General features: G+C 33.7%; 1 pseudogene; it reads left to right on the top strand.

Annotated features, from left to right (window-relative positions):
* The window catches only part of LOC141549804 (glutamate decarboxylase 1-like), a 60,284-nt pseudogene extending 43,498 nt beyond the window's left edge, over window positions 1-16,786 (top strand).
* The last annotated feature ends 921 nt before the right edge of the window (window positions 16,787-17,707 follow it).

Raw genomic sequence — 17,707 nt, 5'->3', positions numbered from 1 at the left:
GAATAAGCTCATGTAAGTCTCTCTAAGTCTCTCTGTATTCTTCTGGCTGGTCATTTCTTACAGAACAATAATATTGCATAACATTCATATACACTGTTTACTCAGCCATTCTCCAATTGATGGGGATTCATAAAATTTCCAATTTCTAGCCAAAACAAAAAGGGCTGCCACAAACATCTTTGCACATGTGGGTCCTTTTCTCTTTTTAAAGATCTCTTTGGGATATAAGCCCTGATAAAAGGGTATGCACAGTTTGATAACATTTTGATCATAATTCCAAACTGCTCCCCAGAATGGTTGGATTTGTTCACAATTCCACCAACATAACATTTCCACTCTTTCTGTTATTGTTTGTTTGCATTTTTGTATTTCTTCTCAGGTTATTTTTACCTTCTTTCTCAATATGTTTTTTTCCTTGTGCAGCAAGATAAATGTATAAATATGTATACATATATTGTGTTTAACACATACTTTCACATATTTAACATGTATGGGATGGCCTGCCATGTAGCAGAAGTAGTGGAGGGAAGGAGGGGAAGAGTTGGAACATAAGTTTTTGCAGGGGTCAATGTTGAAAAAATTACCCATGCATATGCTTTGTCAATAAAAATCTATAATAAATAAAAAGTTCATTAGGGAGATTGGTCTAAAATTTTCTTTTTCTGTTTTGTCCAACCTGGTTTAAATATCTGCATCATGTCTGTGTCAAAAGGAATATGATAGGAGTCCTTCATTCCCTATTTTTTCAAATAGTTTATATGGTACTAGAAATAATTGATATTTAAATGTTTGGAAGAATTCACAAGTAAATCCATCTAGTCCTGGGGATTTTTTCTTAGGGAGCTGATTAATAACTTGTTCTATTTCTTTTTCTAAAAGGGGAGTATTTAACCAATTTACTTCCTCCTCTCTTAATCTGGGAAATCTAGTGTTTTAGATACTCCTCCATTTCACTTAGGTTATCAAATTTATTGAAATAAAGTTGGGCAAAGTAACTCCTAATTAGTGCTCTAATTTCTTCTTCATTAGTGAAAAGTTCTCCATTTTCACTTTTAAGACTATCAATTTGATATTTCACATTCCTTTTTCTAATCAAATTTACCAGTTTTATCTATTTTATTGTTTTTTTTTAATAAAAACAACTCAGTTTTATTTTTCAGTTTAATAGAGTTTTTTTAAACTTTCAATTTCATTAAGCTCTCTTTTTATTTTTAGAATTTTAAGTTTGGTATTTGATTTGGGGTTTTTAATTTGCTCTTTTTTTTTTAGCTTTTTTAGATGCAAGCCTAATTTATTGATTTTCTCTTTCTCTATTTTTTGCAAGTAAGCCTCTAAGATATAAAAGTTCCCCTTATTAATGCTTTGGCTGCATCCCACAAATTTTGGTACATTGTCTCATTATTGTCATTCTATTGGATGAAATTATTGATTGTGTCTATGATTTTTTGTTTCACCCATTCATTCTTTAGGATGAGCTTATTTAGTTTCAATTACTTTTTGGTCTATTTTCCCCTGGCTTTTTATTGAATATAGTTTTTATTGCATTATGATCTTACAAGAATGCATTTACTATTTCTACCTTTCTGCATTTGATTTTAAGGTCTTTATGTCCCAATATATGGTCGATTTTTGTATAGATTTCTTGAACTCCCAAGGAGAAAGTATACTCCTTACTATCTCCATTCAATTTTCTCTAAAGATTTAACTTTTCTAGGATTCTATTTACCTCTTTAACTTCTTTCTTACTTATTTGTTTTGTGGTTTGATTTATCTAATTCTGAGAGTGCAAGGGCGAGATCTCCCACTATTATAGTTTTGCTGGCTATTTCTTCTTGTAGCTCTCTTAATTTCTCCTTTAGGAATTTTGATACTATACCACTTGGTGCATATATGTTTAGTATTGATATAGCTTCATTATCTATGGTACCCTTTAGCAAGGTATAGTTTCCTTCCTTATCTTTTTTAATTATGTCAATTTTTGCTTTTGCTTTGTCTGAGATCAGGATGACTACCCATGCTTTTTGTTACTTCAGCTGAAGCATAATAGATTTTGCTCCAGCCATTTCCCTTTACTCTGTGTGTATTACCCTCCTTTAAATGTGTTTCCTGTAAACAACATATTGTAGGATTCTGGCTTTTAATCTCATCTGCTATCTGCCTCTGCTTTATGGGAGAGTTCACTCCATTCACATTTATAGTTTAAACTACTAATTCTGTATTTCCTGCCACCTTATTGTATCAGATTATACTTTTCTCTTTCCTTTTTCCCTTATCCCCTCTCTAGTATTAGTGAGACTCTATGCCTTTGGGGGTACACTCTGTACCTCTTGTGTTTGTATTAAATATTTTATAACTTCTCTGCGGATCTACTAACTTGCAACTATAGCAGAGAAGGCAACACTGTGGTAGAGTCCTCCATCTAATTCTCTGCCCCACAGAGACTGCACCCTGCCTCAAGTCTATTTAGTATGCACTGGTCTCCATGCTCTCTGTCTCTCTGCCTGAGCCTGGCCTCCTCCCACACCCAACCAAAACAGGCATTTCCTGGTAATCTTTGAAATTATTTTCTGCTAGCAATTTGGTGTACTCTCACTATTCATGGATTCTGTCAGTCCACAATGATTTCAGAGACTGAATTTCATAATTAGTGTGAGGGTAGTAGGAAAGCTCAGAAAGAAACATGTGTCTTCTCCACCATCTTGGCTCCACCCCAAAGTCAAATTATTTAAATTACATGGTTACTATAATCGTGCAAGTACATATTTCAAATGACATTGAGAAGAAGGATTGGAAATAAAACTGGACCTGTGATTTCATTGTTACAGGGTGCTTCCTCGTAGGCAAAGTTATCACCTTATCTATACCAAATAGTATTAAAGAGTTGGTTAGAATAGAAAGATGAACTGATTTAATCAGAATTCTATATGTAGTAGGGATAACAATAAGAACCTTCATGATCAGAAAAGGAAGAGATCTTTCAGTTATCAAGAGCAAGTGATACCACACAAAAAATTCAAGTAGTGTCTGAGTACCTAAGAAAAGGGAAAAGATCCAGAGTAACCTTCCAGCATGTTGGTTTTGTCCTCTGTACAGATTTTTGAGGGAGTTACATAACCCGCCTCTGTGCCTTTGCTTTGGATAATATTTCCCCAATTTCTTGAAAGTATCTCTGCATCTTAAAATGAATCGAAGTACATGTAGGATACTATTTTCTACAAAGAGTCACTCCAATTACTTCAATTATTAATATTCAGTAATTTTTGAAAGTGCTGTGTATATATAGTTAAATTCTTGGCATTTGCAGTAATTATATTTTATAAAGTCACCTTGAACATTGAATTAATGAATCCTGAACAGTACTGAGTTAGATTCATGCAAGTCTCTGGTCATAACATTTACTTTATGCAGATCAGCAAATTTCCTCTTTTCTTTTTTTTTTTTTTTTGGATGAATAGCATTGTTTTCTTCATTTATAATTGTAATGTTGGTTTCAGCAGAATAATCACCATAAGAATAGTCAGGAATAAAGTCCAAAGTCTGTATCATCTCCTTCACAGTCTGTCTTCTTCACCTGGGGCCTGGCCAGCTTTCTGGGGTTCCTACAAATGGGCCTTGGTGTCAGTGGAGAAATGCAGGAGACAGGAGAGCCACCAGGATGGTGGGAGATGAAATGCGTCTCTTTCAGTCATTGTTGGCTCTTATATACCTTATTGTAATTACATCATTACAGCATACTGATTATGTGTGAACTTAGAGAACCATTGCCTCATCAATTCCTCAGAGTTAACAACTTGTTTCAAGTATAGATCTCCAGAGCTTTGGCTCTCTCTATATAATGAATTCAGGGACAACTGAACATATAACATATATAGTTTAAGCTATAGCTCATTTTAGAATGAAAATAATCTAACAAGAGTTAACCTACGACTAATTTCGTCACAAGGCATACTGCAGCCTTCTTGCATTTAGGAACACTAGACAGAATTTCAGCACTATATTTGGGGAATATTTTGAATAGCAAAATTACCCAAACAAGCACTAAAATAAAATTTGTACTAAGAAAAATGATAATAGAATTTTTTATAAAGAGCTAAAACATGGAAGTATAGCATTATCTTCTTGGCCCTCAGCTTGGAACATGTATGTATGTTGAGTGATTCAATGTTTTTGCAATTTTTACATGTCCATAAAAGACTGAAAAAGTTCTGCAAATATTAATTTAGTGTAAAAACAAGTTTTAGCCAAATTTGAAAATATGGAATACATGTACAGTAAGGATCAACTGTATGTTTTATGTATATCAATGAGAATAAATATTACTAATGATCTATATTAGTAGACAAAGCCCAGTAAAACTGCATTAAAATAGCAAATTATTTAGTGTAAATGGCAAATTGATTAAAAAAATAGTTACAAAAATTTGAGATAAATACATTTTATTTACTAAATATATAATTCTTTTTCCAGGGCCTTCTTGAATCATGTAACCAAATGTGTGCAGAATATCTATTCCAGCCAGATAAATACTATGATATAGGCTATGACACTGGAGATAAGACAATTCAATGTGGTGACATGTTGATACCTTCAAACTCTGGTTAATGTGGAAAGCAAAGGTAAGGTTTACCATCTATATCATTTGGGTTTTGAATTATTTGGGGGAAATGGTTATGTTAGCTTATCATACCTTCTTGGGCACCACCTTCAATTGTAAGCTCCCAGAAAATCTATTATATAAAAAGCAGCTTCATGGATCATCACCTAAACAAATCAATGTTCATAATCTAGCACTAAGGTTTTTACTTTTACTAGCCAATCATTAATTTAAACAAATGATACTGTATTAAACAGTATAGGAAATAAAATAGTAAAGAGATTTCCAATGTATGCATTGGATATGATATTATAATTATAATATATATTATAATATGTTATAATAATAATAATAATAATAATAATAATAATAATAATAATAATAAGTTACCATATTACCAATAGGGAAGAGCATATAATCAGAGAAGTATTTCCAAAGAACATACATGTATGGGACACAGGCATTAAAGGAACATGCCCCAAACCCAAATGACCAGAAACATATGTGCCCATTACACATGATAGGAGGTGTGAAAAGAGCACATGCAGCCCATAACTCTGATACTGCAAAGTAGCCAATAATCGTAATTCTAACACACTGTTCTTTAGTAATATATACTGGAAATACTGTCTTTTCTGGCCATGCCATTTCTGTGCTAAATAGTGAATAGTGATGTCATACACTCTCTGCCTTCAAGTATTTTAGCTTTAAAGTCCATCTAACATTTGTTTCACTTTTATATTGAATTACACTTTCAGGTCTGAGATAAATCTATGATTTAAGGTTTGAAATTTCTTACAACTTACCACTCTACTGCATCTTCTACTCAGTTATCATGTGACACACTCTTTACCTATTACCCACTTCCCTGTAAACTCAAGTAGCTCATTACATTTCTAGTATCAGATATGTTCTTCTGTTTGTAAGTTACAGATTTTCAAACCCTGACACCTTCCTATCTTTTACATCCTTTCAACATACAATCTAACTAAAGTAACATACTAGGAGTTTCTAGCACATAACATTTTATATTCAGACTCTATACCTATGTAGAGGTTTTATCCTTCTTCACTTCTTTATCCTTATTTCCTTCAAAATTCAGAGTGCTAGTCTGTTCTTTTTAAAATTAGCTTCCACCTATTCTGGATATATATTTTATATACAACAATTTCAATGTTGTCTCTGACATTAGAATATATACTCCTTGAGAATATGTACTCCTTTCTTGTCTTTTCTCCTTTTTCTTTTGACTTCTTTTTCCCACCCATTCAGCATAGTGTCTAGCACATAGTAAATATTTCATAAATGTCTGCTGATTAACCTATTGTTATGTAATCATCGTCCTATGTGCCGTACCCTTTGTGTCTGCTTGAAAAAAAAGGAGGAGGGCATGAAGAAATCAAAGCTACAAAAGTCCATGACTGCTAAACAACTATTTCTTTTTTATTTTATTTATTTATTTTCAATATACATTACTTTATGAATCATGTTGGGAGAGAAAAATAAGAGCACTCAGGAAAACCATGGAAGAGAAAAAAAGAACAGAAAAAATAAGTGAACATAGCATGTGTTGATTTACATTCAATATCCATATTATTTTTCTGGAAACAGATGTCATTTTCTGTCCAAAGAATATTGGGATTCCTTTGGATCACTGAACCACTGAGAAGGACTAAGTCTTTCATAGTTGATCATCACACATTGTTGTTGTTATTGTGTACAATGTATTCCTGGTTCTGCTTGTTTCACCCAACATCAGTTTGTGTAAATTTTTCTAGGCCTTTCTAAAACAAACTTGTTCATAATTTTTATAGAGAATAATGTTACATTCCCTTCATATACCATAACTTATTCAGCCATTCTCCAATTGATAGCCATCTGCTTATTTTCCAATTCTTTGCTACTACAAAAAAGAGCTGCTTCAAACATTTTTGCATATGTGTATCCTTTTCTCTTCTTTATGATTTCCTTGGGATACAGATCCAGTAATGGCACTGCTGGGAAAAAGGGTATGCACAGTTTTATACCCTTTCGTGCATAGTTCCAGATTGCTTTCCAGAATGGTTGGATCAGTTCACAATACCACCAACAATGCATTGGTGTCCTAGTTTTTCCACATCCCCTCCAACATTTATCATTATCTTTTCCTGTCATCTTAGACAATCTGAGGTGGTACCTTAGAGTTGTTTTAATTTACATTTCTGTAATCAATAATAATTTAGAGCATATTTTCATATGAATATAGATGGTTTTAATTTTGTCATTTGAAAATTCTCCCTTCCTATCCTTTGACAATTTATCAATTTGGGAATGACTTGATTTCTTCTTATATTTTAGAAATGAGACCTTTATCAGAAACACTGACTATAAAGAATTTTCCCAGTTTTGTGTCTGTAATGTGGGCAACTGAAAGAAAAAAAGAACTTACAACCATGAAATATTTGACTTCTTTCCTTTAAATTAAAATAAATTATTTGGAATAACATTAGATGGGATACATAAAATTTTACATAGTCAATAAGCAGTAATTAAAATCTTACTGTGTTATCAGGTACTGGACTGAGCACTGTAGATACAAAGCAAGACAAAAACATGTTCCATGTCCTTAAAGAGCTTCCATTATAGTAAGGGAGGCAATGCATAGGCAATTTGATATTCATGATATCTACAGAGTACAAAAAAAAAAAATTATCTCATAAGAAAGAAGGCTCTAGTCTCTGGAGGTGAGGACAGAAAAAAAAAAAAAAAAAAAAACTTCCTACAAAAGGGGATTGGAATTGAGTCTTGAAGGAAATGAGGGAAGGCAAGAGGCAGAAGTAAGGAAACAGCATTCCAAGGATGAAAGACAGATAGAGAAATGGTATTGACAAGGTATCATGTGTTACATGTATGTATCTTGATTGTAGATGTAGAGAAGAGTAAAGTGTAAAATATTAGAAAGATACAAAGGTACAGGTTGTGAAGATTTTTAATATCAACCAATATTTGATATTTGAGCTTAAAAATAATGTTAGGATGGAATGGGGTATGTGACTGAATATTACTGAATAGGAAGTCATTTTAAGATAAGAGATACAAATTGTAAGATCCCACAACAAACTGAATATGCAGAGTGAATGAGAATGAAGAGTAAAAGATGATACTAAGACTGAGAAACTGGGTGACAGGAAGAATGATAGTGTAAATGATAGCGCTAAACATAAAACAACTTGAAAAAGAAGTGGATTTGGGAAGAATGAAAATTAATGCTTGTTTTGTATTGCTGAGTTTGAGGTGCTTACTGGATATCCAGTTTAAAATATCCAGGGACCATTAGTTGAATGAGACTAACTCAGAAGAAAGAGTTGATCTTTTTTAAAAAAAATCCATTTTTTAAAAGGTGAAATGTGAAGTGAAGTAAGTTCCTTAGCTAAGAAAGTTGAGGGAGGGGATTGAGTGAGTAGATTGAAAAGAGATTGAAATATTTTTACCCTATTACTATGTAGAACAAATTGACATTAATTTGAATTTCAGGACATGAAATGAACTCAGAGAAGACACTGCTTAGTTTTGAGAATATGTTCTCCAACTAAGCATTCCACAACTATCCTTCAAAACCCCCAGAAATTGTAAATGCATTAAAATTCCTCATTGTCGAAATTCCATATCTGAACAAAGCAATTTAATGTTGCAAAAGGAATAATTTAATTAGGAGAGGTGATGTAGAATTACCATATGTTTTTTTTTTTTTTTTTTTTTTTTTTTTTTTTTTTTTTTTTTTTTACTATTGATGACAATTTGACATTTTATCTTTGGTTTGCCTTCACTTATACATAGATTCACAGGATTATATAGCATTACAGCTAAAATAACCTATCAAGTCTTTGTATCCCACCACTTATATTGTAATTGAAAAAAGAAAAGTTTAGAAACTTAAATGGGCTTTTATTCTATTTAATGTGTTTAAGTCTTCCTTTGGCATATACCTGGCAGTTCCTGTTTTATGAAATGTATATGTTTCAAGAATTTTAACTCATGTATGCAAAACAGAGTTTTATAAATATATGGAAAATAACTACCACTTATAATAAAGATTTTAAGAATGACAGAGCCAGTATTCATTGCAGGATACCTATGGTTTGAAGCTCAGATAAAGACATTTATGGAGCTGGCAGATTATCTTTACATGATTCTCAAGAAAAAAGAAAATTTTGAACTTGTATTTGATGCAGAAGTAAATTTATAAGTGGTCTTTTTCTTCCCTTCTTTTCTCTTTTCTTCCCTTTCTCTTTTTCCTTTAATTTTTCTCTTTTCCTTTCACATTTTTACTTTTCACCTCCCCCTTCTTTTCTTTCCTTTTTTTCCCCCCTTTCCTTCCCTACTCCTTTCCGGTCCTTGCCTTGCCTTGTCTTGCCTTGCTTTACCCTGCCTTACCTTTCCATTCCTCACCATTCCTTTCCTTTTTCTTTTCTTTTCCTTTTCCTTCTGTCCCATTCTTATATTTTATTTTTGTTTGTCTTCATCTTCACTTTCCTCCCATTTAAAACCTGCCTCCTATCCTCTTATATCTGTTTTCTTTCACTTTTTCAATTTTTCAAAGAGATGTACTCTGGTGAGCCAATAAAAATGTTTTGGTTTTGGTTTTGTTTCCTAGTCTACCCCCATCTTGTTTTTCCATGTAATTAAAATAGCTGCTTCCTGTGTGATGTGGACTTCAATTTAATTACATTTAGTTAAATATAAAAGTTATTTCAACTGAAGAAATTTTCTTAATAAGCTAAATTTCAAAACCAGTTAAGCTAAAAATTGAATGCAATCTCTTTTTTTTTTTTGACATGGTATCTGGAACAATCTAATATTAATTTTCCCTCTAGGCTATATAAAATGCAATTTTTCTAGGTAGCATTAATGAGAGTTAGTTAAGGTGTACCTATATGAAATCATAGTTAATTGAGGTCTAGTGACAGGTTCTGGGTACAGGGAGTCAAATAGAGCTCCCCTGCAACCCCTTTGGTTTCAGCACAAGGATACAGATTTAAAAGAGGTCTAGTAGTGGTTCAAAGTACCCTGTAAAGGAATTTACAGACCTGAAAACCTAGATTAATAAGAGAGGTTTATTTGGGGTTTTGGAAGTAAGGGTAAAGGAAGAAAGATGCCAGGGCTAGGCTGGCGCTGGGTGGACAGGAACCCTTGGCATGGCTGATGTAAGGAAGCCATGTTTGGAGCTCCTGCAAAGAGTGGGCTCCAGGGTTCCCCTTTTTATAATGGGGGTTTTTGGTAATCTTGAAGGTGGGTGGAGTCCAAGGCTCCTGGCTGGTTTGGCCAGGGTTAGAATTGAATAGAATTCAATGAATTTTTAGATAAGGAACTGTTTGTGCTGGGGGTTGGGAAAACCTGAACAGATCATTAGAGTGGGGTCTGGGATTGTTAGGATTACTAGGTGAGAATTCAGGTTGTCTGGACAATGACAAAGTGAGAACTCAGGTTGACTTGATAGAAGGAGCAAGCTCATTGGCTGAAGTGGTTCTTCCCAGAAGCCCTTGCATTATCCCACGCCCATTCTCTGGGAGGATAAAAGAGGCAACATTGGGCCTGGAGAGCAGATTGGACTGGAGAAGGACAAGAGTTAAAGAGGAGAGGTCTCTGCATTACATCAGGCCTGACGGGGCTCTCTGCAGGAAGGGAAGTCACTTCTCTGGACAAGAGTTAACAGCAACAAACTGGAGACAATGGTTCACTACAGGAAGAAGAATCTGTCTGAGAGATTTGAGTAGACACAGCAGATCTCTTCCCAGAGAGCGATCTGGCAGCTTCTGGAGATGACAGCACGCTACAATTGGCTTCCACACATGGGGCCAGGACTTTTGCTTATCCTGACAAGAGGAGCTAGACCAGACCTTCTCAATTTGGCTCCCAAATAGGAACAGACACAGTCCTGATTCCAGTGGAAAAGCTTCCGATCCAGATCTCAGTCTCTCTGACCCAGAACCATGAGTAACAAGGAAACTTTGTTAAAGATTAAGTGAGTGTGCTAATAGATAAATAAGGAACTTAACTTGTTAAGGGCTAAACCAGCAATCTCTTATAGTGAAATGGGGCAAACACCTTCTGTTCAAGGAAAATGTTTAGAGAGCATCATCAAGGTTATGAAAAGCCAAGGATTGATTATAATTTTAGAGGAGATTACTGAACTTTTAAGAACTGTGAAGGTCATATGTCCTTCTTTTTCTCTGGAAAAAGAATTGGATCCAGATGGATGGGAATTAGTAGGAAAGCAATTAGGTGAACACTACAATTCCAGGCCAAACTCAATTTCCAAAGATACAATTCATATATACAATGTAATCCAATTGGCTTTAAACAATGTTATTCTAAAGGAAGAGATGAAGGAGCAAAATGGGGAAGTGTCAACTAAACTAGTTGAAAAGGATGAATCAGATAACAATGAAGTTAAGTATAATTCTGAGCAACATCAACAGGAGCACCTCCTATCTCCTCCCTCAATTAACCCTTCAGGGGTGGAGCAAGAAGGAGGAGAGGAAGAGGCAGAAACACAAACAGAATTGTCTGTGAAGCAGTCTAAGCCTATGACAAGATTAGAAAAAGCATTGGTTAAAGCTAAGAGAGAAGGACAGGATATAAGTGATTTTATACATGCATATCCTGTGATTGAAGAGATTGACTCTGTAGGCCATAAAAGGAGAAAATATGCACCTTTAGATTTGGATAAAATTAAAGATTTGAAAAAAAGGTTGTACCCTTTATGGGGCTACATCAGCTTATGTCAAAATGTTACTAGATGGTTTGTCTTATGAAGTCCTAACCCCAAATGATTGGAAATCCATAGCAAGGACATGCCTGGAACGTGGAGAAAATTTATTATGGCTTGTGGAATTTCATGAATTATGTAAAATTCAAGTCAGATGCAATTTGGAAATAGGAGTTAACACACAATTTACTTTTGAGCACTTAGCTGGTGAAGGTCAGTATGGAGAGAATTCAGAACAGATTAATTATACCATGACAATATATGAGCAAATTGCTAAGGCTGCAATAAAAGCTTGGGGTGTCCTCCCTGGACAGAAAGATCGGGGAGAGGCTTTCACTAAAATAGAGCAAGATCCCAATGAACCTTTTGCAGATTTTGTGGGACGCTTGCAAACTGCTGTCAAAAGAACTATTGGAGAAAATTCAGCTACAGAAATAATGACCAGACATCTGGCTAAGGAAAATGCCAATGAGATTTGCAAAAGAATTATATGGGGATTAGACAAAGATGCTCCTTTAGAGGAGATCATAAGACACTGTGCTACAGTGGGAACAAATGCTTTTTACACCCGGACAATGATGAATGTGGAAAGGCAGGGTCCCTCCTGGCAAGGGCCTTCTAGAGAAATTCGGCGATGTTTTCAATGTGGAAAAATTGGACATCTAAGAGCTCAGTGTAGGTATGGAGATACAGTGAGAAGACAGGGTGAAAGAAGATCTAAAACCCCATGTCCAAAATGCAACAGAGGACTTCATTGGGCATCAGAGTGTAGAATAATTCAGGGAAATGGGATGAGGGGCCCAGGTCCAGGGCCCCAGGCAAAAAAGACTTGGGGCATGATGGCAGCTGATATTACACCCAAAGAGCCTTTAGAAGGTCAGGACTCTGATTTGATCAACCAGCAGAAAAGCAATCACATGGCAGAAAGGGATTACCTGATAAGTGAGCCAGAAGGCAATCAGATTGCAAAAATGGACTATACTTGGGGAGAATACAGGCCTTTTAAACCAACAGGGCTGTGTCCAGTGCAAACAACTCCAATGTAATTGCCAGATGATGTGAAGAGATTTAGAAAGTGGTAAATAGATGGAAATTAGATAGGTTAACTGCCTGGGAGAGAGGGTTTGCTTGTATTTTTTCAGATGAAGAAGGAATCAGATGGGTGCCAACGAGTCATATTCGCCTTGTCCATCAGAGAGAGACAGAAAAAGAGAAAGACCTCAAAATAAAAGAAGAAGATCTAAGAAACATCTTACACCGAAAGAGCATGGCTAATAAATAGACTGTTAAAGAACTTTAAAACCAGCAGGAATCATTGGACTTGCTCACACAAGATGAGACTAATGGACAATGGACTTATGGACATTTATAATTTTTCAATTTATTATTATTTGATTATGTTATTTGTTATATACTTCTAGCATGTGTTATGTTACTATGTTACTATGTGCTTATGTAATTTATGTAATTATGTGTAATACTTCCCATATTGATGGATTTATGTTTCAAGGTCATGACTGTCCTATGTTCTAAATCAAAAGAAAGGGGGAGATGTTAGGATTACTAGGTGAGAACTCAGGTTGTCTGGACAGTGACAAGGTGAGAATTCAGGTTGTCTGGACAATTACAAGGTGAGAACTCAGGTTGACTTGATAGAAGGAGCAAGCTCATTGGCTGAAGTGGTTCTTCCCAGAAGCCCTTGCATTATCCCACGCCCATTCTCTGGGAGGATAAAAGAGGCAACATTGGGCCTGGAGAGCAGATTGGACTGGAGAAGGACAAGAGTTAAAGAGGAGAGGTCTCTGCATTACATCAGGCCTGACGGGGCTCTCTGCAGGAAGGGAAGTCACTTCTCTGGACAAGAGTTAACAGCAACAAACTGGAGACAACGGTTCACTACAGGAAGAAGAATCTGTCTGAAAGATTTGAGTAGACATAGCAGATCTCTTCCCAGAGAGCGATCTGGCAGCTTCTGGAGACGACAGCATGCTACATGGGATAGCCCAAGTTAGCTCAGATCTGGTGGGGGCTGGGAAGCCTGGATATCTCCCATTGGGATTCATGGGGATGGGAATTAGAAAGGAATCTTTGACCCCTATCAGCATGAAAAATGGACATTGTAGATATCCATAAGTGAGGTCATATAATATTTCTGTAACAGAGATAAATTAACAAATTAACAACACTGTTTGGTGAATTTAAACTAATTTTTCTTTATAGCCCATTTTTTCATTCTCAGGTTTAAATGAATGTTATTTACAAAAGAATGGTAGTAAAAAGAAGAGTAGGCATAATTGAAACAATTGTATTTTTAAAACAAAAACTATTAGTTTTCTCAGACAATCATGTGATTATTTCAGGTTTTTTTTTTTTCTATTTACCCCCAGTTTTTAAAGAAAACTAGAAGTGAAGAATTTTATAAACTAAATATGATAATTTTTATGAAGCATTTTTGACTCTTACAATGCTGCTTGAATGTAAGTTATTATTCTTAGAAATTAAAATAATTCTGTAGACCTTTTCTAAAAACAAGTAAGATCAGCTTTGCAACAATTAAGGCAACTAAGAATCTAAAAACTTTAACAATTTTATTGTATTCTTTATATTTCATCCTTTCTTTCAAGCCTGAACTCACTAATGTTTGTTTCTGGTGCATTCTACCAAGACTTAAAAGTGTCTCAAGTGAGTATGAGAGGCAACAAGAACTTCAAAAGGTCAGTTTTTATTTTGATTTGCTTTTTGATGTTGTATTTTAAACTATATACCTAATCTTCTATGTTGAGAGGATAGTACTAATGAAATTTATGACTTTCAAGCTTAATATATGGAATTGACCTACTGAATTCGAGAATAAAGCCAATTATCCTTCTGGATATTTCTCAAATCCTCTTGGATTGGGCAATGTAGCAAAGACAGATAAGCAGTATTCTATGCCCTCTGCTGAAATAAAACTAAAATAAATAATGCAGTGAAAGTGTCATTCTTAATATAGGAATGATAACAGGATACTAAGACCTTTATTAAATTTTTATTCTTTACCATCAGTGACATAAAACACAACAGAATTTTGTTCACTTTATCAATTTTGGTTTCATTGTGTTATAGAAATTAAAAGTATATTGTGTTGATATTTAAGAATGATGGGAATTATCTTTCTATTCTTAGAAATTAGAAAGAATATTGCTTAATTTTTTTTAACCAATGGCAATACCATTTCACAGTAAACTTGAAATTTGAGACAAGTTGCAAAGAGAATTAATTTTTTCTAGGAAGCTGAGCCTTATCACATTTCAGACTATTATCATCAAGTGAGGAAAACTTATTTGTATTGTTGATTTATTCTGTTCATTCAAGCACATATAAGTAAATATACAAACTTGAATATCATAAGAAAAATTCTTGTGGTGCCTGGTTTTGACACTAAATAATAATGGCCTACAACATTGACAAACACTAGTGATACAAAAAAAAAAAAAAAAAAAAAAAAGAAAGAAAGAAAAAGAAACATAAATTAGGTTGCATAAATTAAAAAAAAGAAAAAAAGAAACTTTTGGAAGCTAAAATGATGAATTAAGCATTAAATCATGGTAATTCTTTTATATTCACTTCACTTCTATATTCTCTATATTATTTATATTCAATCTAACAACCATAAAGTAATCCTAGAACAGCAGCACCAGCAAAAAGATGCAGTAAAACAATCTTTGATTCCCAGATACTTGAAGATTGGCAGGAAAGGTCTGTCTAACTCAAAAAAAAAAAAAAAAAAAAAAAAAAAAAAAAAAAAAAAGAGAAGTGCAATACAGGAGAGGAAGTGTCTGAACAAGCACCATATCAACAAACTAGCATGAGTTCTGATGCCCAGAATAATAGAAAAGGCAAACACAAACAGCAGCATTTGCCTCAGCATATCCAGGTGAATGGAAAGACGCCAGTTTTAAGAACTATCACGTTTCAGCAGTCTGGCAAACAGCCTTCAGTGGTCAGAATATCACGTGATTCAAAATAGCCACAGAAATATTCCACCAGTTCAGCACATACTAAGTACTATAATGAACTACAAGTTAATATTAGAAATAATAAGTTACTACTTCACTTGCCTACTTATTGTTTCTAATTTTTGCTACTTGACTATCTTTTCTTGATGTTCATATTCAATGTCTTTCTTGTAACTTCTTGTGACAAAGGAAAGTCATTGATGTAATTTTCTAATCTCTCAATTTCCTTTCTTTATTAGGCCATCTGGTCCACTAAGCTTATTTTACAATTGAGGAAATTGAGACTCCATCAGTTTAAGTGATTTCATATGTTACATGGGTAATCCAGATTAGTGAAAAGTTTTGACCCCTGGTTTTCTAATTCTTTATGTTGCCCCCTCTTTTGTGACAATGTAACTATAATACATTTGGGGAGAAAGGTAGATATTCGCTTTAAAGTAAACTACAATATGGTTAATTTATCTAATTATTATCTAGAATGACCTTTTAATCAAGGTTCATGTAGCAAATCAAATAACAAACTGCCCTGCAATGTTTCAGAAGTAAGAAAATGAACAAAATAGCAGTAATGGTGAATTCCTTTATATCAATTCAAGTTTTCTTTACTCCTTATTTCCCCTTAGGGCAGGGGCATTTCTTGCCCCAATGTTATCTACATAGGGTCCTAACTTTAACCTAACTTTAGTTTGCATAGTGCTATTCTAAGAAACTATCCAAAATAATTCTTGGTTCCCTTTTTCTTGACATGAATAGATAAAATGTTTTACTACCTTAAAAAGTAAACTTGTTAAATAAATATACTTATATTACAATATACATGAGGTTCCTATGTTGCAATAAAATAAGGACTAAAATCTAACATTATTGTCTCTGACAGAAATTCTAATGTGCCTTACAATATTTTGTTTTGACCATTTCCAGGTGTTTCAGTTATTTATTTGCTACATACATAAAAACTTTTACAGTCTAAGTGTGACTCATTTTATTTTGATGCTTCCTAGCTGTTTTACATCTTCCTATAAAAATTCACAATGGTGAATTATGTACATAAAGATGCAAACATGAATGCAAACTATAGCTCTTTCTTCCTCCCTCCGTTGAGTTAAACACATCTTCCTTTAAAATATGCTTAATAGCTTGCAGTTACCATAGTTTCCCCTCAAGTTAAATGCATGATTTTAAATATCCAGAGTGGAAAAAAATAGTGTTCAATTGTATGTATATATATATATATATTTTTTTTTTTTTTTTTTTTTGTATGTTGTACACAGATTGCACCCAAGATTAAAGCTCTGATGATAGAAGAAGGTACAACCATGGTCAACCATCAGCCACATGTAGATAAAGTCAATTTTTTTTTGAATGGTCTTCTCTAACCCTGCTACCAAACAATCTGATGTTGATTTTGTAATTGATGAAATTGAAAGGCTTGGGGAGGCTTTATGATGCCTGTTACTTACACTTGTAATAATCACATATTTTATGAATGTAAATTTCTTATTAGAAGACTTTCTTTTGAGCCTTTTTCCTGCCTCCTTTAATTTTAATTTTAATTTTTTTTGCCATGTTTAGAGGATGTAATCAAGGGAATATGTATCTACTAGTAATCTTGTCACTAGTACTAGTTAAAATGGAGATCAAGTTCTATTTTGTACATTTATATTTTCCCTCTATTTGTAACAATTCTTAATTTGTTCTGTCAGTAGCAATATTTATGAAATATTTCTCTTCCATCTTGTGACAAATTAGGTGAAACATTAAATATTTGTTAAATATTCTGTTTCTGAAGAATAGGACTAGAATAGAGAAAAGTTGATACATTTAATAGCTAGCAAAATTTTACATAACAACCAATGGGCTTACAAAGTACTTTACAAATAGTGTCTTATCTTCTCAACAACCTGGTGAGACAGGTGATATTCCTTAATCAAAAAAGTTTAACATTATACAGAGGCACACAAGTAGCAGATTTGCCAGGCAGAATGAGCTCCTTTCCTCCTCCTCAATTTCCCAGTTGAAAATACTATCATTGATATTTTCTAGCTGACTATATTCCTATTCTTAATTCTTTTAACATCACATTTCTCTACATCCACACATGCAATTTTAAAATTTCTCATTTCATTATTCTTCCACTTCTTTTTCTCCATTCTCATTGCATTGTTTCATAGAATGGAATGCTATGAAAGACTGTATGTTTAAGATTGTTTAGTAACTCAAAAGTTAATTATTGTGCTTATAAAAACAAAATTTTAAGAAAATGAAAAATTATTTAAATATTAAATTTTGATGCATACCATTACTCATTAGTTTTTTTTTTAGTTTAGGACTATTTTGATAATTAGCCTAATGTACTGAGCAATTAAA

Source organism: Sminthopsis crassicaudata, chromosome 1 (genome assembly GCF_048593235.1).
Source record: "Sminthopsis crassicaudata isolate SCR6 chromosome 1, ASM4859323v1, whole genome shotgun sequence".
Classification (NCBI taxonomy): Eukaryota; Metazoa; Chordata; class Mammalia; order Dasyuromorphia; family Dasyuridae; genus Sminthopsis; species Sminthopsis crassicaudata.
This window is presented reverse-complemented; position numbering and strand designations above follow the sequence as displayed.